A 22,008-nucleotide genomic window follows, 5' to 3' on the forward strand; every position below is an offset into this window, starting at 1 on the left:
GGTGGTTTTGTCGAAGGCAACATCACAATCACACCTCGCATGGTGTATTGTGATGTAAGATCGCCTACTGGGCTGACCTGTGTGCAGGTATCTGTGTTGTCGCAGTCTTTCGTTGACACAACGGCTTGATTATCCGATGTAACAACGACCGCTAGACAAAGGTATCTTATACACGATTCCCTGAGCGCAATTCACTAATTTGTGTGCGTGTCGCACTTAGCACGTTACCTTAGATAAAGTTTTAGTCTTCTCACTGATGGCGTCTGTAATGCGATAACTCTCTTCAGGAACGCCAACTTTCTCTGATGATGATGATGAATTATCGTCGGTGAAGTGAAGAAAGAAAAACGCTTCAGTGGCCGGAATCGGCGCAATCGATAAAACGAAGTATTTTGTAAAATACGTCGACCAAACAACCGGACAAACACGAGAAGCAACGAGCAACTATGGGAGCAAGGCAGTTTACGCCAAGGAGATCAGTGGTTTACGCCAAATGTAGCGGAGGGTTTGGTGCCTGCCAAGTATGCGTACTAATCCTAGACTTTTTTTGTTGTCCCAAGAACTGTTTTGGTTATTTATGTATTAAATATGCGTATTTTTGTGAGAATAGGCATTATTTTTTTATTTGAGTTAAAATGTAGTTGAATTCGTCGCCACAAAGCTGAGTCCGGGGTAGTCGAGCCACATTGCGCGGCGCATTCGTTTACGCGCGTGTTGCGGCGATGTGTGGTTACGCGCCCTCTCCGATGTCGTCGGTCGGCGTAAAGGCAGCGGCGTATGTCGCCGGAAGCGTACGTCGTTGCGCGAGTACTTCGGTTTTACGCATGCATGTGGTTGGGCCTTTAGACGGAGGGGTGCATAATCTTTTTAAACGCAGAGCGTTTCTTTAACTCACGATGTCACCCGTTCTAGGCGTCCGTCCGCATCGCTCGCAGGTGCGCCCTCTCTCCCGCTCCTCCTCGCCTACTCTCCGCTCGCATGCGCGCTCTCTCCGCGGTCGGTTCGCGCCATAGAGTTTCATACAAATAACTAGAGGGGAAACTGGCGCTAGTGTCAACGCGAACATGGCAGCGGCGATTACGCTTCAATGGGAATGATGGGTAGTTTTGGAACCGGATTGCGTAGGATCAAAACGGGCTTATGGCTGCGCAAATTGTGTTTTTTGACAAAAAAGCTCTCATTTCCCGGTTCTCCGTTTACAAATTACATGGAAAACAAAAAAGTTAGTGACGAAAAACCGGTTTTGTACGAAATAAAACGGCGCGTTTAAATAAAAAGCAGACGCGGAGTCGAGAAGGTTTGTGGAGCAGGTTTGCCATTTTTCGCCAACTACAGCAGGACGCCGACTTCTTTAAAAACTACTCGTAAAAGTTTCGGCACTGGTGGTCTGTAATAGTAAAAGAAGTTTTGTGCTCATAAGAAAAAGGAAACCGATTACCTTTGGAGAAGTTATTCTTGCGTGAATTAGTGACAACCATCAAGCTGCGTTCCTATCAGCCGCCGGTGCTGCTGTTCTACGCCGTAGGAGCCGGCGTTCGCACGAAAGGTGTGGCTGTTCCAAGCGATTAGCAACCGTCGTCAGCTTTGACAATACATTGCTCTGCCGAATGAGCAGCCCCGCAACTCCCAATTAGCAGACAACTTCGCCGCACAGAACGCCGTCATTTGTGTTTTCATGCTCGCCGTGCGGCAATGCATTGATAACCTACCCAATTCGCAACTCTGGTTGTAAAACATTCCACTCAGGGTGGCGTCAGTGCACGCGAGGCATGCAGTTCAAGGAGAAACGTATTTTTGATCACTCCTCCCAACACCTCGCCTAGGAAAATGCGTTCATGCAAATCCAAAACGAAAACGAAACTGCCTGCAATCCATAGTAAGTTCCACGAGCCATCAAGGGCCAATCCGAATCCACAACTACCCATCACGCCCATTGAGGCGTACGATCGCAGCGCCAGTTTCCCCTCTAGTTATATTGTAAGAAACTCTATGGTTCGCGCCCAACAGGTGGGGGCGCGCGCGTCGGGGGATCAACAACATCTGTGGCGTGATCGTGACGTCAGCATCGCGCGCGCGTGGCGTGATAAAGGCGGGTGTCGGCGAGGCTGGAACGCACTCATCGCCGCGCTCTCTCGTCAGCAGTTGCCGTCGTCGAGTCTCCGTTGCACGAGATGGAATCAAGACCTTCAACCAGTGGTGCTACGCAATGGAACAACAGCGTAGCACCACCGGTTCAAGACATCGTACCATCATCTACTTCGACGTTATAACAACCAACAGCAACAAGTGCAACAACATTAACGTAACGCAAACTACCTAACGTCGTGCGCCCCCGGAAATGCTGTGCATTTGATCGTGCCCCTCGCGAGGGGGATGTTTACATTTTTTTGTTTCTATCGCCTTGCAAAGCCGACGGAGTTTTAGAAATCCAGTAAAAACAACATGTACATTGCGCTTGCCCCAGACTTTTAAATTATAAATCATTCGTAGTGCGACCGATGATGTGCTGTCAAAAAAATAATGCATTTCCTCATAAACCGGTTGGTCGATCGAAAAGTTCGGGGGGTGGGGAAGGGGGGGGGGGGGGCTATTCTAGAAGGCCCGAGATTGAGCGAAACTCGGAAGACACGAGCTCTGGCGACGACCACGTAATATGATGGCAATATTTCGAAGGGGAGTTCAAATGCTTCCCAAATGCGAGTTATGCTACCTGATGATCATTGAGGTGACGTACCCGATCCGGGGCAGCGCGCTCCCCGAAGGCGCGGCTAGGGCGTGGCGCATTTTTCAGCGCGTCCTCTCGCTCCGCTTTTGCACTGATGGCTACTAGGGGGGGCTAGCAAATGCAACTACTTTACTTTACTTGATCACGCTTTTATTTGTTTTGCATGTGTATTTTACTGCACAGTTCATTTATTTTTAAAGCGAAGCCTTAATGACCTCACTGATGCCGTCCCACGCCAGTACGTCGTGCTGGAAAGATAAGGGTGAAGGGAAAGAAAGAAAGAAAGAAGGAAGGAAGGAAAGAAGGAAAGAAAGAAAGAAAGAAAGAAAGAAAGAAAGAAAGAAAGAAAGAAAGAAAGAAAGAAAGAAAGAAAGAAAGAACGAAAGAAAGAACGAACGGAAGAGAACAATGTTTATTACGAGCATCGTAATGGGCGTGGGGTCATCAGTCCAGGTCTGCATCCATTCTGCCGTGCAGCAGCGGCCCTTTCCACCAGCCCAAGCTGAGAGCCGAGACCGGAGCTGAACAGCTCCTCCCACAGCTCACTGGAAGGGTGCGTGATTCTGGTAACCTTAGGGTTTGCCAAGCTCTCCCCTACCATGTGGTACAGGGTGTCTGGAGCACCGCAGAAGTTGCACAGCGGACTGCGCAGTATGAAGCGAGTGAAAAACGCGTCCCGTGGCCGGAATCGAACGTGGGTCCGTCGTGTTACGAAGCCGGCGTCTGTCCGATCGCTCCATTTCGACATGGTCGAAGTGGTTTGGAAAATTCAGACGGCAACAGAGGAATACGTCACGAAAAAAATGGTGTTGCTCTGCGTGCCGCATGGAGGTTAGCCACAAGATATTAAGCCTAACCTCTCATTTCGAGGTTTAGTACGTTAGGTCTAACGTCACATCTCGGGGTTCAACACGTCAAACTGGCACCCACTCACTGAACGCCAAGCAGCAGGTACCGATTCGCGCCGTACGCCCAAAATCCAACCGTTAGGGCTACGGAGTGTACACCCCAGAGTTGGTGTGGGTATTCTAGAAAAGTAGTCGTACCTCCAGAGTAGCACGTAATCGCAGTGTGGGATTGGCCAACCAAAGAATCCATCACGACGAAGCTTCGCTTTCAACCATCGTCGTCGTTAAATGGAGGGGTGCATGATTTCTTATTTCAAGGGTTCATATATGAACTTCTTGTTTGAAATTTTTCGTCCTTAGAAGCAGTTTCTCTTGTCGGTGGCAGACAATACAATCACGTGACTATGCCCGATTGGCAAAAAAAGAATGCGGGGTACGGAAACGAGCCGCACTCAAAATAATTGCTGTCGGTTTTACGTTAGAAAAACCCTCCGTCCGCTTTCCGATACAAAATTTCCTCGTGGCACTTAAAGGGATGCTGAAGTGAATTTATCAAGGTTCTGTTTTTGCTTGGATTGCGTAGGCTGGCTCAATTAAACTCATTTCCGTGGTTCATCCAACTGATAAGGCAATATTTATTTTATAAGACCTGAAAGAATAAAAACTTCCATGCTCGGTCTGCGGCAGACGCACCAACTAAAGCAGTGACATCCATTGATGATGCGACGTCATTGCGCATCATGAATTCAAAACAGCTTCGGTTTCGGTTCTATGAAACAACATGCTTGGCATCCGACGTTGCCGTTGGTTGGGAATTCCCGATATCTGAGTAATCGGCATGCCGCGCTTCTGCCACATTGTCGGATGCAAATTGCGTCACGTAAACCTTCCAGTGCGGCTTGGAATCGTGGCCGAGGTGTACGCAGTGGATGAACGCCCTCCACGTGCCCGGAGACGCTCAAATACGATGGGCTTTTTCCTCTCCTTGCGAGCATGCCTGGCTCGTGCCTGCATCTTAAGAAGCGTGTTCGTACCAGGCCAAGGGTCGGCAGGCTCGGGATTGTGCCCGTATGCAGTCGGTGCTTCTGGCAATACCACGCCAACGAGACTTCCCCAGCAAGCCAGTGTCAGTCTCCACGTGTTCTGCGAACTCTTTCGTGGAACAAAGAAGGCAACAGAGCAAAAATGGAAAAATCAGTACTAAAAACATCGCCAAAAAACAAATAAACCAACTTTTAAAAACAGACGCCCGCTCTCGGGATTTCAAACTTGCAATTTGAAAACAACGGAACTGACCACAAAGTATGTATTGTAAACCCTGCTTACCTTTTTACTTTATTTCAAACAGCTTAGATAACTGTTTCTTGAATAACGCAAAAAGTGCAAAAAGTGCTCTCGGCTCCTTCGTTATAATAATAATAATATTATTATAATCAATCAATCAATCAATCAATCAATCAATCAATCAATCAATCAATCAATCAATCAATCAATCAATCAATCAATTAATCAATCAATCAATCAATCAATCAATCAATCAATCAATCAATTATGTTTATTTATGTGCCCAGGAACAGCCAGAGGCCTGAGTGCTGGCGCACGAATAGTTATATAAACAAAATGCAAGAAACATATTGCAAGAAACAAACAATCGACAAGACACACACAAATTGAAGTAGTGAAAATGACAGAAATAAAGCAGAGGCGGAGCCTGGGTACAGGTAAAAAAGAAAAAAAAAAGATGCCTTTGTAGCTCTGCTTGTTGTAAAGGCCACACAACAAGCAGAGCAACAAAGTTTGACAGTAATACAACAAAAAACAACGGCAACAGCGTAGAAACAAATGATAAGACGAACAAACAACAGTAAACAGTTTGAAAAATAGGCAATTATCAGTTGGTTAGACACAACCGCAGATTGATTGATTGATTGTAGGGTTTTAACGCGCCGACGCAGCGCAGGCGATGAGGCGCGCCGTAGTGGATTGATTGATTGATAGTAGGGTTTAACGCGCCGTCGCAACGCAGGCGATGAGGCGCGCCGTAGTGGAGGGCTCCCGATTAATTTTGACCACCTGGGGATCTTTAACGTGCGCCGAAATCTCGTACACACGGGCGTTTTTGCTTTTCGCCTCCATCAGAAAAGCGGCCGCCGCGGCCGGGAATCGAAGCCGCGACCTCGTGCTCAGCAGCGCAACGCCTTAGCCACTGAGCCACCGCGGCGGGTGCGCCGTAGTGGAGGGCTCCGGATTAATTTTGACCACCTGGGGATCTTTAACGTGCGCCGAAATCTCGTACACACGGGCGTTTTTGCTTTTCGCCTCCATCAGAAAAGCGGCCGCCGCGGCCGGGAATCGAACCCGCGACCTCGTGCTCAGCAGCGCAACGCTTAGCCACTGAGCCACCGCGGCGGGTACACAACCGCAGAGAAACCAAAGAAACCAAGCTGTTGTCGTGTTGGGGAGTCTCTTCAGGGTTAGGTCGGGTCGTCGGGATGAGGGCATGTCATGAATCACTCTCTACGGCGCGTCCTCGCGTCGTTAGAGGGTTCCCGGTTTTTTGTCGTAGAGCAACTTCACTTCCAGAAGTTGCTGCTTTTAGTTTCCCCCGCGTGGGCTGGGGTACCTCCCACGGGCGAAGTCAGCATTGCTACGGCGGTTAGGCGATTGGTATGGGTACGGCGACGGCGAACGGCTAAAACGGGCTGGTGTTGGACAGGTATTCCTCAATCTCAGATGGGCGCTGGCCGGGTCGGGGGCGAGGTGCGTCGACGGAGAACCCTCGCAAACCGAGCCTCTGGTAAGGGCAGCGGCGGTAGATGTGGTCGGCCTCTCCGCAGTTATAGCACAGCGGACGATTATCGGCAGTTCGCCATACGTCCGTCTTCCTCGGCGCCTGGTTTTGGCCTGAAGGGGGTCGGGCGGGCGACAGTGGACGGTGGTACAGCGGGACTTCTTGACGACGGGTTGGAGCAGGGCGGGGTCGACGAACAGCCGCGGAGTAGGTCATAGCTTGTGGCTCGCGTGTTACTTCGGATGGCGTAGAAGTCCCCAAACCGAGTTGAATTTCTTTCCGGATCACGTCGCTCGTAGAGGTGACTTGTGGGTGCGTCGCTCTTGGCAAGAGTTTCCGCAGTTCTTCCCTGACGACAGCGCGGATTGTCTCACGTAGTGTGTCAGAGCTAATAGCCCCGGCATCGACCGTGTCCGCAATTTGCGCATTGATGGGACGGTCGTACTGCCTCGTACGAATTTCCAACGTCTTCTCCATGGAGGCTGCCTCAGACGCGAATTCGGCAACCGTTTTAGAGGGGTTTCGGACAAGGCAGGCAAAAAGTTCTTGCTTTACTCCTCGCATCAGAAACCTCAGTTTCTTTTCTTCCGTCATTTCCGGATGTGCGCGACGAAATAGTCTCTTCATTTACTCAACAAATATTACGACTCCTTCGTTGAGGTGTTGCGTTCGTTGTTTCCAGCAAAAGCGCAGCTCGTTCTTTTCTCACCACGGTAGGGAAGGTCTAGAGGAATTCACTTTTGAATTGCGTCCAGTTGGTCAAGGTGCTCTTGTGTTTCTCGAACCAAGTTCGAGCTGCATCCTCCAAGTAAAAGAAAACATGCCAGAAGGTTTCTTCATCGTCCTATACCTGTTGAAGATGCGGACACGCTCCAGCTTCTCCAACCATTCCTTCAGGTCTTCAGCGGGGGCTCCTCGGAATGATGGCAGTTCCCGGGGCTGCTGCAGCAAAATTGGCGACGTTGTTTCTTGCACCATGGTGGTGGTTGCAGCGGTCGTTGTCTTGGGTCTTTCTGGCAGGAGGCCGAACTCCGGCGGCAAACGTCGCAGTCGGCGGCTGGCTCTAGTAGGACTGGCCTGGCGGCTTCCAGAGGTCGTAGGAAGCATAAAGGGAGCGTACCCAGCACCTCGACCAGATATATGTCACGAAGCCAAAGACGATGCAGTTGTCTTCAAGGGAAAGACGTTTATTGGAGCGAACTTGCGCTCCCCCAACAACTCAAAGAAGACACAGGCGGCGAAGCAGCAGTCAACAAAGTGACGTGCGCTAACGAGCGTCGGGGATAGTAATACCGCGGCGTCTGCTCTGCAGGCTTTTTATCTTTTGGCGCGCGTGGTTCTCGAAGCGTCGATTCACATCTAGAACATTGTAGATCAAGGAAGATTATTCTACGCTAGTGACGTTAGGGGCGAAACAGCCTCCTTATCTAAATGAGATAGCCCGTGCAGCATAAAAATAAAGATTGAAACGCACACTTTGCATGGGACACAGATAACAGAGCCGCGCGCGGCCGGGCATAAAAAAAACAATAAATAAACAAACCCGTACATGGTTTGCGGCTCTATGAATTTTTAGCATCGCCAAGTTGAAGAGTGTGGGCGACGCGACAGATCATTGAGGAATACCTCTCTGGGGATGAGAAATAGGGCCTGATCTGTACTCGCCGACACCAATGATAAGTTGTCTTCCACGCAGAAAATCTGCAACATACCGGTGTAGGTGGTGGCCACAACGTGTTTGTTTTAAGTCTTCAAGCATGGCGTGGTGATGAACATATACCGTGGAATGCTCACACGGAACAATACTTCAGGCAGTATAATATTCTTAGGGTAACTACCCTGTATACATATAGGCTACTTTGGATTTACAGAACTGCTGTAACAATGAACAATGCCTTCATGATAACAATCTTTAAGCTAGTGCGTCATGAACCTACTTATAATATACGTCACTCTAAACCATGGATCCTACCACTAAGCCGCACCAAATACCGCACACTGTCTTTATCTTGGAATCTACGCAAATACTTAAATATTCTCGATGGTAAAAACTTCAATATTCGAATGTTTTCTACAACTTTCATAGAATTGATGCATCTTCTTGAGCCTTCGACCGAATAGGCTAATCTAACTAGCAATTTTACAATGAAATGTCACGATATATTATTTTCGCTGTATTTTCTTGCCTTTGACATTAGAATTTTTTAATGGTGCTTCTGTGGAATTGTGTACTTGTATATATTTAGAATTGTATAACAATGTTTTAACCGATTTGAATTTCTGTAGTTGTGTATATTTTTCAAATTGTCGCGTTGTGTTTGTGCTCTAACCACATAACTGCTAAGTGGGGCGTAAGGGGTCTTCAAGCTGCATATGGCAGCGTCTAGCTTCTTCCCTTCCGTCCTCTCTTATTGTATACTTTGTGTACTTTGCTTGTGTACTTTGTTTGAGAGAAATAAAACATATCATATCATATCATATCATATCATATCATATCATATCATATCATATCGAATGCTTTTTTTAGGTCGATGGCAAGAATTGCGTTAAGTTTGGCTAAGGTAGGGTACTTATGGACATCCTCGTATATTCGGAGCAGAGTGTCTTGAGTAGAAAGTTTTCTACGGAATCCGATCATGTTGGGCGGTAAGATGTTATTACACTGGAGGTGGTGTTGGAGCCGTTTGAGGACCATGCGTTCCATTACTTTTCCTACGTTAGACGTGAGAGTAATAGGTCGAAGGTTAATGAACTGTATGGGCTTTCCGGGCTTGGGGATAAAAATCATCTGCCCTAGTTTCCATTCTGCGTAGAGTGCGTGTCCCTTCCATATTTCACTGATTTCAACTAGTAGGGTCTCCAAGTCTTCATCTGCAAGGTTTCGGAGATGAACAGTAGTGATTGTATCCGGGCCAGGAGCTTTATTGCCCTTGCATTGACGTAACGCTGCCCGCAATCTGCCATAGTCAATTCAGTGTCAAGTTCATCATTGTCCGGTCCTATGTAGTCAAAGTAGTGCGGTTGGCATTTTGGAGCTATGTATTGACTTTTGATATCTTCTAATGGTCTAGTAGGTTCTCATATTTATTTATTAGGCTTTGTAGCTTGTGCTGGGTCATAGTCTTTGTGGCATCTGGTTCGATGAGCGCTCTTAAAATTCGCCAAGTTTTACTCATGCTGAGTGTGCCCTGTAGGCCCCGCAAATCTCCATCCATTGCTCTTTACGCAGTTGATCGGAGTGGTTCAATAAGAGTTGATCGATAACTCTTGGTAGTGATTATTGAGTTTAGAGATGCGTGCTCTCAGCCTCCGATTGGTGTTGCATTTTTTCCACCTTTTTATCAGGGCTGTTCGAGCCTCCAAGCAATGAGACAGGTACGTGTCTACGTTGGGCTTATTTTCGTTGCCACAGTAATATTTCGTGTATTTCTTCATGGTGGTTCGTACTTCTTTGGTCCAAGCACAAAGGTCTGACGGCCATTGGCCCTCTAGATCTTTGCCGTATTTAGTCCAGTTAGTTATAGAGTGCTTTTTCCATTTGAGTTGTTTCAGCCCGAACGTTGATTAGTAGGATGGCGTGATCACTGCCCATGTATTCCTGCGTGTGTACCCAGTTGATCTCCACCCCCTCTGTGGCTGTACTCATGTCGGGATTGGTATTGCGTTCTACCGAATTCCCTAAGCTAGTATATTCCTGGAAGTCATTATGGGCTCACTAATTGGCTTCCTGAAGTGTACGGAGAAGTTTGCTCCCCTTTTTACTGTCTCGCTTGTACCCCCAAGCAGTGTGCGGGGCGATGAAGTCGCCCGCAAGGATATGCTCGTATTTGCGTCTAGGTGCTGTCGGCCTCAGGAGCTCCGGTAGTTCACATAAATTGTCCCGTGGAGGGCTATAGATATTGGTGACATGAAGAGCGCCGTTTTGAGTTTTTAATTTGATTGTGAGACTATGCTCTGTGTCATATTCAATTTCTGCATGTATAGACGATATTACAAGAGTAGCGAGGTGATCAGATTTTTGGCGCGTAATGTACCCAGTTAACCGGGGCTGCTTGCCTGTTTCCTGATGTAAAAGTATGTGTGATTTGGCTGCCTGCGCTGCGACCCAGTGTTGAAGAGCACTGCGCTTCCACCTAAAACCCCTGCAATGCCACTCCGAAATTCGCAGCTAACGGTCGTGCGTCATCCTCATCAACAACAATTTTAAGGTGTACGGCAATTTTTTTCAGAAGGCTGGAGATGGGAGGATATTGGTCTGCGACTCTGTCAAGTATGGCTCTGCTTCGATTCATGAATTCTTCCTCAACCTTTGCTCTAAGGTTTTGGTTAGGTGCTCAATCCTGATCTCCATTTCCTGAATGCATTGCCTTAGGACGTGGAGTTCAATCGAGTGATAAGTCCCATCTGCTACGTGGAAGGAGTCGTCTCAGGTACGGCTTCGTTCGGAAAGAGAGTAACAGGGAGCGTGGTTGTCGGGATGAGATGTTTGCGCTTCCATATCGTTAGTTTCAGTTTCGGATGCGGTGTGCACCTTTGCTTCCATTTCGTTCGTTTCAATTTCGGGTGTTGTTTTCACCAAAGGGTCGATGAAATGTTCTGTAGGGACGTGGGTTGTGTGGTGGCTTGATCGGCTACGGAGGGCGTCCGGGTATGTTTTTTGCGCTAGCTTAGTGTTGTTTATGCGTGTGGGGTACTTAGAGAGTGGCTGACGTACCCTCCTTTCAGGTTGATGTTGCTGTTCCGGGCTGAGCTTCTCCGGGCCAGTCCTAGGTGTGATGGCTGGTTACTCGGCTGTTTCCTCGGTTCCTGCTGTTCTGGCTTTCTTCTCTCTTCGTTCCGAGCTGTTGTCGTAGGTGGTCCTTCTGTGTTGTTGCGTCTTGTCCATCATTTCTCTAGTAGCGATACGCTTTTTGTAGGCTTGGTAACGGACTGCGAGGTCCGCGGCATGTCGTACTTCACAGCTGTTACTGTCTGCACTGTGCGGTCCGCCGCAGTTTGCACATCTAGTAATGCAGGCGTGTTCTGCGTCGTCTTTTTTGCTGAGCCACATTTGGGACAGAGTGGGTCCGTCACCTTTGTACAGACATCAGCTCGGGGCCCTATAGCTAGGCACTCCGTACAGTATTGCGCTCTTGGTCGGTGAGGGCGGCAGCGGTACATGCCCCCGTCGTAGTTCACTTCTCTGGGGATGTAAGTGCCTTTAAAGGTAACGATGGCAGTACTAGTCGATCCCGCCATCCAGGCAGCGAGAATTGTACAGCCTGGTGCCTTTAAGTACTTCATCAGGGTGGCTGCTTCGGTTCGCGACTCAACGCTATGGATGACGCCGCGACAAATTTGCCTCGCGGTCGCCGCGTGTATCTTGACGTCGTAGAGGCCCTTCTCTGTTGCTATCGTCTGGCACGCTTCTAATTTCTGGGTTGCGGTGGGGTCGTTACATGATATGAAGGCAAGGCGTGACGGGATCGATGCTCACTGCAGCGTTAGGAGCCTCGTTTGGGGAGAGTTCATTAGGGCTAGCTCCTTGTGAAACTCACGGGGGTTGAATACGGCGAGGTTAAGGCCTCCGGTCGGTCGCAGGATGAGTTTGGTGATTTCGTGGCTGCTCACCTTGCTTCGGGTGACAGGATTGTGTCATCGGTCTTCGTCCTGAGAGTATTTCGGCATCGCGTCCGTCGGGAGTGGCGTCGACGAGTCCTGCCCGGCTAATTGGGCCGTGGGCCAGAATCTGCAGCGCGTAGAGGCAATTGGACACGGCGGCCGGCGCAGGCTTTGCATATGCAGCAACATCTCGGGCCGCTACCCGAACACCCTCGCACGCCTTCGCTCCGCGCGCGCACGGACCAACAAAGAGGGCACTTTCCCATGAATCGACCGCCGTCCAGCTCCAGTTGAGAGCTCCAAGCTTCCCCGTCTCCGGCGGCGCGACGGACGGAATAGTTTTACAACCGTCTAAACGAAAACGCGGTGAGACCAGAGCCAGCTGCTACCAAGCTCCCTGAGTTCCCTTCAAGCCGCCGTACCGCCAATGTTTTCCCCCAGCTGCACCATGCCCTCCGACCAAAACGCAGCGACGCGGCTGCGGCCCGAGACAATGTGTCCTCACGAGAGCGGCGTGACCCACGGGGCGTTTGCTCTTAACAAGCTGGCTGCCATAAAGCCATTCATTCCGCATTTTCTTAACAGCCGCTTCCCCTGCGTCCGGCACATTCCGCGTCTCTGGCGCCTCGGTCAATGGGTGGAAGGCGAGCAATGACTTGTAGAAGTTCTTGTAGTTGATTCACGTGCGTGTCGATATAGGCATGCGTGTTTTAAATGCATAGCATTTTAGTAACTCACAATGTCACGCGGCGTTGGCGTGCGCTGTCGATGTCCGCATGCGCGCCTTGTCGTAGTCCGCATGCGCGCCCTGTCGTAGTCCGCAGCCACGAAGAAATAACAGTTTCCGGCGCCCGGTTTCGAACCCATGACGCCGCGGGCGGAACGCAAGGTGCCCGGCGCACAACCGACCGCGCCACGAAACCGACACAGATTTCGATGCACCGAACGCGCCTTATATCCTTCACTCATTTCTCGTTTGTTTCGAAAGCGCCACAAGTTGTCCCGCGCTTCCAAAAGATGGCGACACGGGTCCCGCGATCAAGAGATACGACGTGCCGGCGCACCCCCTCGGAAATGCTGTGCATTTGATCGTGCCCCTCGCGAGGGGGATGTCTTTTTTACGTTTCCTTTCTTTTGAATCGCCCAGAGGTGATTCAAAACGATTCAACCCCAGTACGTACGTTTTAGCGGGAGAGGCGCACTGAGCTAAGCGTCAAGCACAACAGTTTCTGTAAAGGGCAGCGGCCTTTCAAGCTTCAATCAATGATGGCGTCCTACAGATGATGGTGTGGGATTTCTCGAGCGTGGTTGTGCATGCAAACAAAATTTCCCTCTAACAGCGACAACCAGTACATTCTCCCGACACGAACCGACAACATAGACACCGCCGCGCGTCACTGCTTTTTTGTGTGTGTTTTCATTATTTGCAATCTTCCTGTCGAGCGAGTCGTTCTTGATGTATGTCAGTACGTATAGTTTGCAGTACTTGAGTAAGTTGGGGGTCCAGTTTGGATGTGGACGTAGGAGTGCGTTTAGTACTAGGGCTTCGAGTGCGCCTTGTGGATGAACGGGTCATCGATGTGGGCGGCTAGAAGGAGGGCGGCTGAGAGGGGGGTGGGAGTCTCGGTTGTTGGGCTCCTTTAGGTTCCGCGATTTCGGCCTTGAGTTGCTGATTTTCCGCACAAAGGGCATTCAGTTGAGCAAGAATATGGGCCATATCGCTGTCAGAGTTTTTCGATCGAGAATTATTTTTGGCCTCAATTTTTTAATCGTTTGTGTAGTAGGAAAACGAGGGAATCTTTTTGGTGCACAAGATCTGCCCAAGAGACGCCATTGGTGCGTTCCTTGGCAGCGGGCTTGTGGGGTGCCGTGGGAACTCTTCCAGGACAGGTACGGTTCAGTGCAATGTGGCCCAACTGATCGCAAACGTCGCAGTAGATGGTACGTCCACAGTCTGTTGTGTCAGGGTGCATTTTCCCCCAGTTGCGAGAAACGGTTGGGGAAGGACAATGTCGAGACATATGTTCGATGTTATGGCAGTTGTAACAAACCATACGAGGCGGTTGGTATGGCGACACTTTGATTATGGGCATATAGTATTTTACCACTTTTGGGAGATTCGGAGAGCCGAACGTTAAGACTGCTCTATTGGAGTGGACAAGGCGATAGCATGCTATGTTTTTGGCTTGCTAGCAGCGGATCTATTTGAGAATTTCTTCATTTGTTTCATTGGGCTCAACTTAAATGACCCCTCTGGACGTATTGGGCCGATACAGGGACGGCTTGATTTCAATTGGAATGGTGACTGAGGATCCGCTCTGGAGGAAATGTAACTGAGTGGCTGATACGAGACGTTGCGTGTGGGAGTCGTCGTACGGTGCGCAACACCCTTGTCTATAACACTGAGTTCTACCTCAACTGGTTACCTCTGAAAACTGCGGACTCAAACTTTTCGCAAAAGACGTTGAGGTCAAAATATATGGTCAAGACTTCAGAATGACACAATAGTTTTCTTCAAATGTTCTCCGGCCGAGGCAAGATAAGGCTATAGGTACAAAACCTGTGTTTTAGACAAGGGCGTTGCCCTCTGTACACTGTGATGTAAAGGCAGTTGCCGAGTGTGTCGTACCACTGGGAAGCTAGTTCGGCAAGGTAAGGGTTTGGTGCAATTGTGCCAATTAGATGAGCCAGGGTATGTTTCGGAATCTCATTGCCGCTGATTATAGCGAGCGGTCTGAGAACAAGCAGAGAGCGTGGCCTACTCACCCGATCAGTTTTGTTCATGGTTCTGCTGACGGAGGAGGTTGGCCGAGCTGCAGGAAGCCGGCGGCCTCGTCCTGAAGCAGGGCAGCAACCTCCTGATGGATAGCCTCGGCTGGTGTTGACCGCTTGCTGCGAATCCCCGGGAATATGTTGCTACTGCGAAGAGCGAAGAGCTCGCCCGGTGCCAGTTGGTGGTGTCTCGAGTGGGGGAATCTGCGGAAGCTCAGTGTGACCCTCGTAGATGGACGCCAACATGCCCATCTGTGAGTAGGGGCGGCTGCGGTAGCGCTGAAGAAGGGCTGCCCCGTCCGGTGTACTATGGAGCCGCTGGATGGGGTGCAGCCTAGTCTGCACGGCCCGCATCTGGATGGTCCAGGTGCCGGCCTCTGTGTGGGTAGCCGCCGCCAGAGACGTGCTCGGGAGTGCCAGGCAGAGGCGTATGGCCCTACGTTGGTCCATCTCAAGCTTCTTCCCCCGCAGTGGCTGCAGTTGTACTAGTGGCAAAGCATACAGACGCCATTCCATGAAACACTAGCAGGGCCACGGAGTGCGAGCAGCCCTGGCCTCGTGCCAGCAGCCTCCGCACGCCCCGCTGGACCCCCACCGTGCGCTGCTGGAGTGCCTTCACCGCTGGTATCCAGGTCAGAGGACTCTCACGCAGTTTGGTGTTTAGATCACAGCGGCTTTTCTAACTTTCGGCTGATTCCACACGAAAAAACTTCGTGTTCAACAATCGTCATCGTTAGAAGGACGGTGGCATGCGTTTTCCGTCTAATTTTGGACGTGTATGCTCCGCCCCCAAGATTAAAACTTCGTCGACCGTGTCGGAATAGCACAATCGGACAGACGTCGGCTTCATAACGCCAGGTTCCCGGAGACGAGATGGGTTTTAGGGCAAGGCTTTATAACTCTACTTACTGGCCAACGGTTCTTTCGTGGCATGCGGGACAGGAAACTCCAAACGCGGCTGGGCAGGCGGAGGTCGCGTTTCACTCACGGAGCACAGTGTAGATGGCCCGGCGACAGGGCGCTATTACCCAGCGTTCCTCGTGCTCACACCGGCGGGCGCGTCGTCGGGACCCTTCCGTCGACTTTGTCGTCTCCTTTAGCGACGGTGTTGGGCCTGTTTTAGGGCATCTTCGCGTCCATTGCGTGCTTACTTCACACGTCTTGATAAACGTGTTCGACAGCACTTTGTGGGCAATCCGGACCCGACGGAATTAAGTGCTCGTGCGGCAAAGACACATTCGCGATTGGTTTGCAGGACGGGAAAACAAAATGTAGAGACCACTTACTGACACCTGGCCCCCAGAGAAACGCCACCTTTTGCGCACTGCTTGTCACGAATGACACCGCGTTTTCTAAATTGCTGAATACCAATTCGGCTGTGTTTTAACAGGTAATACAAAAGACGAATGGAGCAACTGGGTCTGATAAATCGCGATTATAAAAGTTCCGTCCGCTCTCTAGCAATTCTTAAACTTACTAAAGAATTTAGCTTAAATCTGCATAAATGGTAATAACTAAGCTCACATGCTGGATTGTTTCGATGTCTGCGCTTGTGTTGCACGGTGGTGTAACCCCGGCCTAGCACATCAGGATGTCTAGGTTCCGCTGTCTCACCCTTCACAAGAAGCTCCTCAGTTTTTTTCTTTCCGATACACGGCCGGGCTAAGGCGACGTGTTCACTGCTCTAGCCCGGCCGTGGCCGACGAGCCTGTCAGACTGCGCCCCAGCTAATCCCGGGTAACGGCTGGTATACTATATATAATCTCTGGTTTCACTCTGTTCGAGCCACGTGTGTGAGCTTAAGTGACATCGCCTGTGGCATTGTTTTAGGGGTCGTTCACAGCTAAGCTTTCCAACCACTTTCACAGCGTGGATTGGAGCCATTTTTTTGTTTCAATTCACCCACTAGCATCATTATTATTACCCAAAGTTGTTATTACAGTGCATCGTCTACCACACATACGTAATCAATGAGACATAGGAAGCTTCGGTTTAATACTTTCACCTGCACATCTTGCCCCAGACGGCCGTTATCCCCTGTTTTCGTTATCGCTACCCCCACGCCAACGGTTGACGGCGCCGAAGGCTATGAGAAGGGCGGCAGCTCCTCACACGTCGTAAACCCACGTGCACGCCTGGACGACACCGGGCTCTCCTCACGAAGCGCAAGCTCACGTGGCTGAATAATTCAGTTCGAACCCTAAGGCTGTCAAGGCTGGTTGGCTCTGCGCCGGTCGCGGCATGAATTGGTGTCGTGGAATCAACTCTCACTTTATGACCGCCCCATATGACACCCTTCTGCCCTGCCGGACCCTGAGTGCCAGCTACAGCCCGGCGGTGACAACGAAGCAACTCCGCGCACCCACGCTACCGCCGCGGTCGTACGCACACTGCGCTGTCCCCGTTTCGGTCTTTGGACCCGCGGACATATGGTTCGCGAAAATCGAGGCGCGCTTTCGCGTTCACTGCATCATCAGCCAGGAGAAGTAATAAAACAGCGTTGTGACTTCTTTCTGAGCAACATAGCGACCGATATTGCTGCCAACCTGGATGCCCCGTAGCATCGACGACCACCTGAGAGACACGATCATCCAGCGCAAGTCCGAGAGGGAGCACATGAAGCTGCAGCGGCTGATGAACAACCAGGAGCTCGGTGACAGGCGACCCTCCCAGCTGCTCCATAGCATGTGGCAGCTGTTGGGCAACATAGGTCAGGACATCAACAACCCCTTTTTCGGGAGCTCTTCCTTCAACGCCTCCCACAGAAGATGGTCTTCGCACTTGCGGCTGCCAATGACATCCCGCTTAATTAAAGAAGTGTCTGACCTGTATTGTGGACTACTGCCGGTCTCCTATCATCGCCACAGTCACCAGTACACTCACAACCTCACGTGCGGACTCCTGGTTTGATCGACTTGTGAGCCGCATTGATAAACTATTCCATGATCTCTGATTTTTCGTACTCCTCTCGCACCGACGCCTAAGTGAACCCCGCGGCCACCGGTACTCTTGATCTCAGTATCGTTTTCAAAAACGCCGCCCTCTCATCACGCTCGGCCAGCGTGACCCTTCGGGCGTCTGTTCGCGCCATGGCACCTTGAGCAGCAGGATCAACACCTGCGTCGAGTGGTCTCACAGTAAAGTTTGCCTACAGCGCACCATCCAGTGGCTTTTCATCACCGCGGGCATCACGCAGCCTATTCTCGGTGCTGATTTCCTCACTCTATAACCTGGCCGTAGACGTGCACTCGGCGCCGCGTGCATATGACCACGACTCTCTCAGTGCATGGCGTTCTGTACGATGTTGTGGTGACCGGACGTTGAAATTGCGCATCTTATTCTGCTTGCGAGAAGATCCTCGCCGATTTTCCCGGCGTCATGAGGTGGCGCATGGGAGAGTCCCTGTGACCCACACCATCATGCACCGCATCATCCCAAAGGGTCCCCCTGCCTTTGCTCGACCGCGTAGTCTCCCGGGATCACGTTACGCCTTTGTTTGGAATGTTAGGTGCTACAGTGGTCGATGCCTCGGATGGCAGAAGCAACAACCCCCCCCCCCCCGCCCGCCTCCGTGCATGCGAATCAGAGGATGTGGTTCGGACCTACTAACTGGTGATAGGTCCATTCCTGATTATCCACGGGTGTGAGGCACGAGTCAGCACACTAGATGGTGATTGTAAAATCAAGAACATTTGCCTTCACAACTGCAGGAAATACACAACCGACCGACCCAGAGGTTCATTTACACAAAATAAAACGACGCTAGCCGATACGAGCTGAGGGACTCGACGACCGTAAGAGGTAGGGGGAGTCAAGCGGACATTAGGCGGGTTTGGCGACTTCCCCCAACTGCTAACAAAGGTCCGTTGGATACACACCCAAACAACACGTAACACTAAGAGGCGGGTAAACAAGTGCAGGTCCCCGCACAAGTAAGCGGAGCACGGGAGCGGTGGCCGAACTGCATCGCTGCGCCGCGCATGGGCGCCGACGGGAACCAAGAAGCGCTGGTCTAAGAGTGAGTTCGCACTGCCCCCGCCGCCCTATCTGATATGTTTGATCGCCGCTCTGCTGGCGTGTCAAGCTGGCCGCGATGGTTTTTTAAAGGCAGCGCTTGGTTATAGAGTGGCGCTGGTTGCGTTGCCGCTCGCCGGCATCAGCGGCGACCGAATTCGCCGCTGTTGAGCTGGACAAAGCTACGCACGCTCGGAAACTTGCCTTGTTGCGCGATGTAAACGGTGGCATAAAATTGTAGGCCGCTGCGGTTTGTTGTGACCTCCTTTCTGCGACAGTACTTCCACGATACGATGGATACGAGGGTGGGAGCGCAACGCTGGCGAAAAATCGCGTACGGCGCCTTCGGCAACGCCATTCGCCTCCTCCTTCACCGGCAGCCAGCCGGAGCCACTGAATGCTACCGCGGGCCTGAGAGTGGTGCATCTACCATAATGCATTGCGCGGGAGGAGCCCGAGGAGAGCAGAATGCGGCGTCAGAGGAGGTTGGCTTGCCAAAGCTGTGCCGCCTGACGTCATGCTCCCTCCTAAAATTTTTCTTCCTCCATGACCCAGAGCCTATCCCGCAGCAGTATCATGCACTTCTGCAAGTTGCCAGATGTGCCTACCCACCACCGCAGATACAGTTGTAACAGATTTTCAACAGGCATGCCGAAATCGCCTGCATGGAAGAATATCCAAATGTGCCTTAAATATTCTTCTTCAACGTCCGCTTCACCGACGAGTCAAAATACTCTGGACTCCAGCCCATTCGATCCTCCAGGGCAACAACACCGCCCATAATACTGCCCGACATCTATCCCGCCGGGCACCACGAGGGATAGAGGCTGCGAGCCCACTGCTCACCTACCACGAGATCAGTCAGCATTACAGGCTCGAGCGCAGGATTTACCCCCCCGGCCCACAATCCTTAACGAAAGCCCAGGAGAGAATACTTAGGCTGCTTCAAACGAATACGTTTCCCCACGTGACGAAATTGCACCTTATGTACCCGGCCCAGTACTCCGCTCTGTGTCAGTTTTGTGGCGAACCTGGCACGCTCTACCATATGGTGTGGGGTTGTCAGAAAAACCCCAAGTTGGACAGAATAATTCGTCCGTCTTACGAGCAGTGGGAGAGCGCGTGTTGTCCAGTTCAGTCCGGAAGACCAGCTTCGGTTTGTTGAAAGGGCTGTCGCAGCTGGCACCACGAATGGGGTCCTGAAATGAGGACACCACTCCACATTGTTTTTGCTAATAAAGAAGTTTATTCTCTCTCTCTACCCTCCACCGCACCATAAGCACACCCGACCAGAAGCTGTAAACTGGCGGCAACTACAGACTAACACGTACCCTCAACTTAGCTTCCTGCACGTGACACACTCCACAATATATCCACGAAAATGCCCCCAGTGCAGCGAACATCCTTCACTGCACCACACCACGTGGGATTTCCAAAACACACCCGCAGCCCCCATTCTTCGCATTCACACCCTCGAGCAGTGGAAGGCCGCGCTGTGCAGTTCTGACCCTGAGGACCAGCGACAGTCGGTTGTCTAGGCACGCAGGACCGCAGCCACCGGAAGGGCCCTGGATTAAGGGCTTCTCCCGCTTTCAAGCGCGGACCTCTTTTACCCGAAAAAAGGTGTTTCCCCACCAACACCACCACCACGCAACGCCGCCCAGACGTTTCACAGTACCATTCACGGGGTCACTCGTGGTTTCGACTTTGTGTTTGCCTATCTCGACGACCTCTTGATCTAAGAACACATGGGTACAAGATAGTTGGTACTTCATTTATAACACCGTTAAGCGCAGCAAAGAAGACGAAGGACGTAGAAGACAAGGACCGGCACTACTTCCAACTGAATTTTAAGAACAAAGGTACATATAATTAGCAAATGTGCACGCTCACATGATTATAGAGGTTCATCACGCCATTGCGCAGCCAACGGCGCATCCCGTCATACAAGCATGTGTCAAGAACGTCCATCCAAGACGGCCGGCTCCTTCGAGGGCAGAGGGCGTCGTGCGTACTCAGTCACTAACCCGCTGCATTTCCGCGGGCTCAACCACCTCTCGCGTGCGCTGAACATCGTCTTGAAATATGACGGTGCACGCATCGGACACAGGCTTGCAGTCGGGGCACTCTTGGCAGTGATGAGGCAAATTACCATCTTTGCCTTTCTGTATTTTGTTGAACTGTTCCCCCGTCAGCGGAGGTTTAGTCAGCGGTTCGTCTGGCCAACGTATGCTCTTTTACAACAAAGGGGTAACTTGTAGACGACCCCTTCCGCGCAACGCACGTACTGGTTCCTGTGATTAACGAGGCGATTTTTTTTCTCTCATGAGGCACGTTTTTTGCAAAGTCTAGATAGTTCACCAGGGACAGACATGACAACTTTGACCCCGGCCCTTCCACCAATCGTTTTAAGGTTGTGCGATATGCGCTGCATATACGGGATGACCATTACTTTTTGGTCCTTTTGGGTGATTTTGGATCTTTCAGCAGCTTTTTTCTTTATTCGAGGCGAATCGGCCGCAGCTGCAATCATACCCTCAGGATATCCTGAGTATGAACTTGAGCATGTACAGCCTCCCAAAGTTTTAATAATATAGCGGGAGCGACGACCGATCGGCATGCCAGCGCCTTATCACGGTGTTCACCCACAAAATAGGCGAGCGTATGCGCGCGTGCATAAAACTATCTGTTCTTGGAGCGTCGTCTGCTACGCTTTTCTTGTCAAGCAACACACCCCCTGTTTTTCTTGTCTTGCAAGGCCATTTCGCTACCGCCAGGGGTATACCTAAACAGCGTGGGGCACAAAGTCATTCAGATGCAGTGGCAGGGGGTGTACCACTCTGAAGGAAACAGCGTAGCAGACGACACTCATACAGCAGATAGCCCTATGCGCGTGCGCGTACTCTCGGCTGTTTCGCTGCTGAACACCGTGATAAGGCTCTGACAGGCCGATCGGTCGTTGCTCTCGCTATACGCCTCGAGCGCGGCCTGTAGGGGCGCCACTGAAATCCCCCTAGCGGCAGGTTTCGAAAGCAGCCGCGGGAGTCCGCGTCCCGCTCCCCACTGTCGCCGCTGCCTTTGCGGCACGTTCACGACCGAGATTTACCGTTTGCGGGCGTTGGAAATTCATGTTTATGTGGAGCAGTCACTCAGTTCGCAAATGGGGTGTGTTTACTAGAGTGTAAATGTGCCTGACGCGATCTTAGTGTGGTATATCCGGTCTGTATAAGCGCCAGGTGTGTGTTACAGGCCAGCGT

The sequence above is a fragment of the Haemaphysalis longicornis genome, unplaced genomic scaffold, assembly GCF_048455015.1.
Source record: "Haemaphysalis longicornis isolate Haplotype H1 unplaced genomic scaffold, Haemaphysalis longicornis Haplotype H1 scaffold_4, whole genome shotgun sequence".
In the NCBI taxonomy this organism is placed as follows: domain Eukaryota; kingdom Metazoa; phylum Arthropoda; class Arachnida; order Ixodida; family Ixodidae; genus Haemaphysalis; species Haemaphysalis longicornis.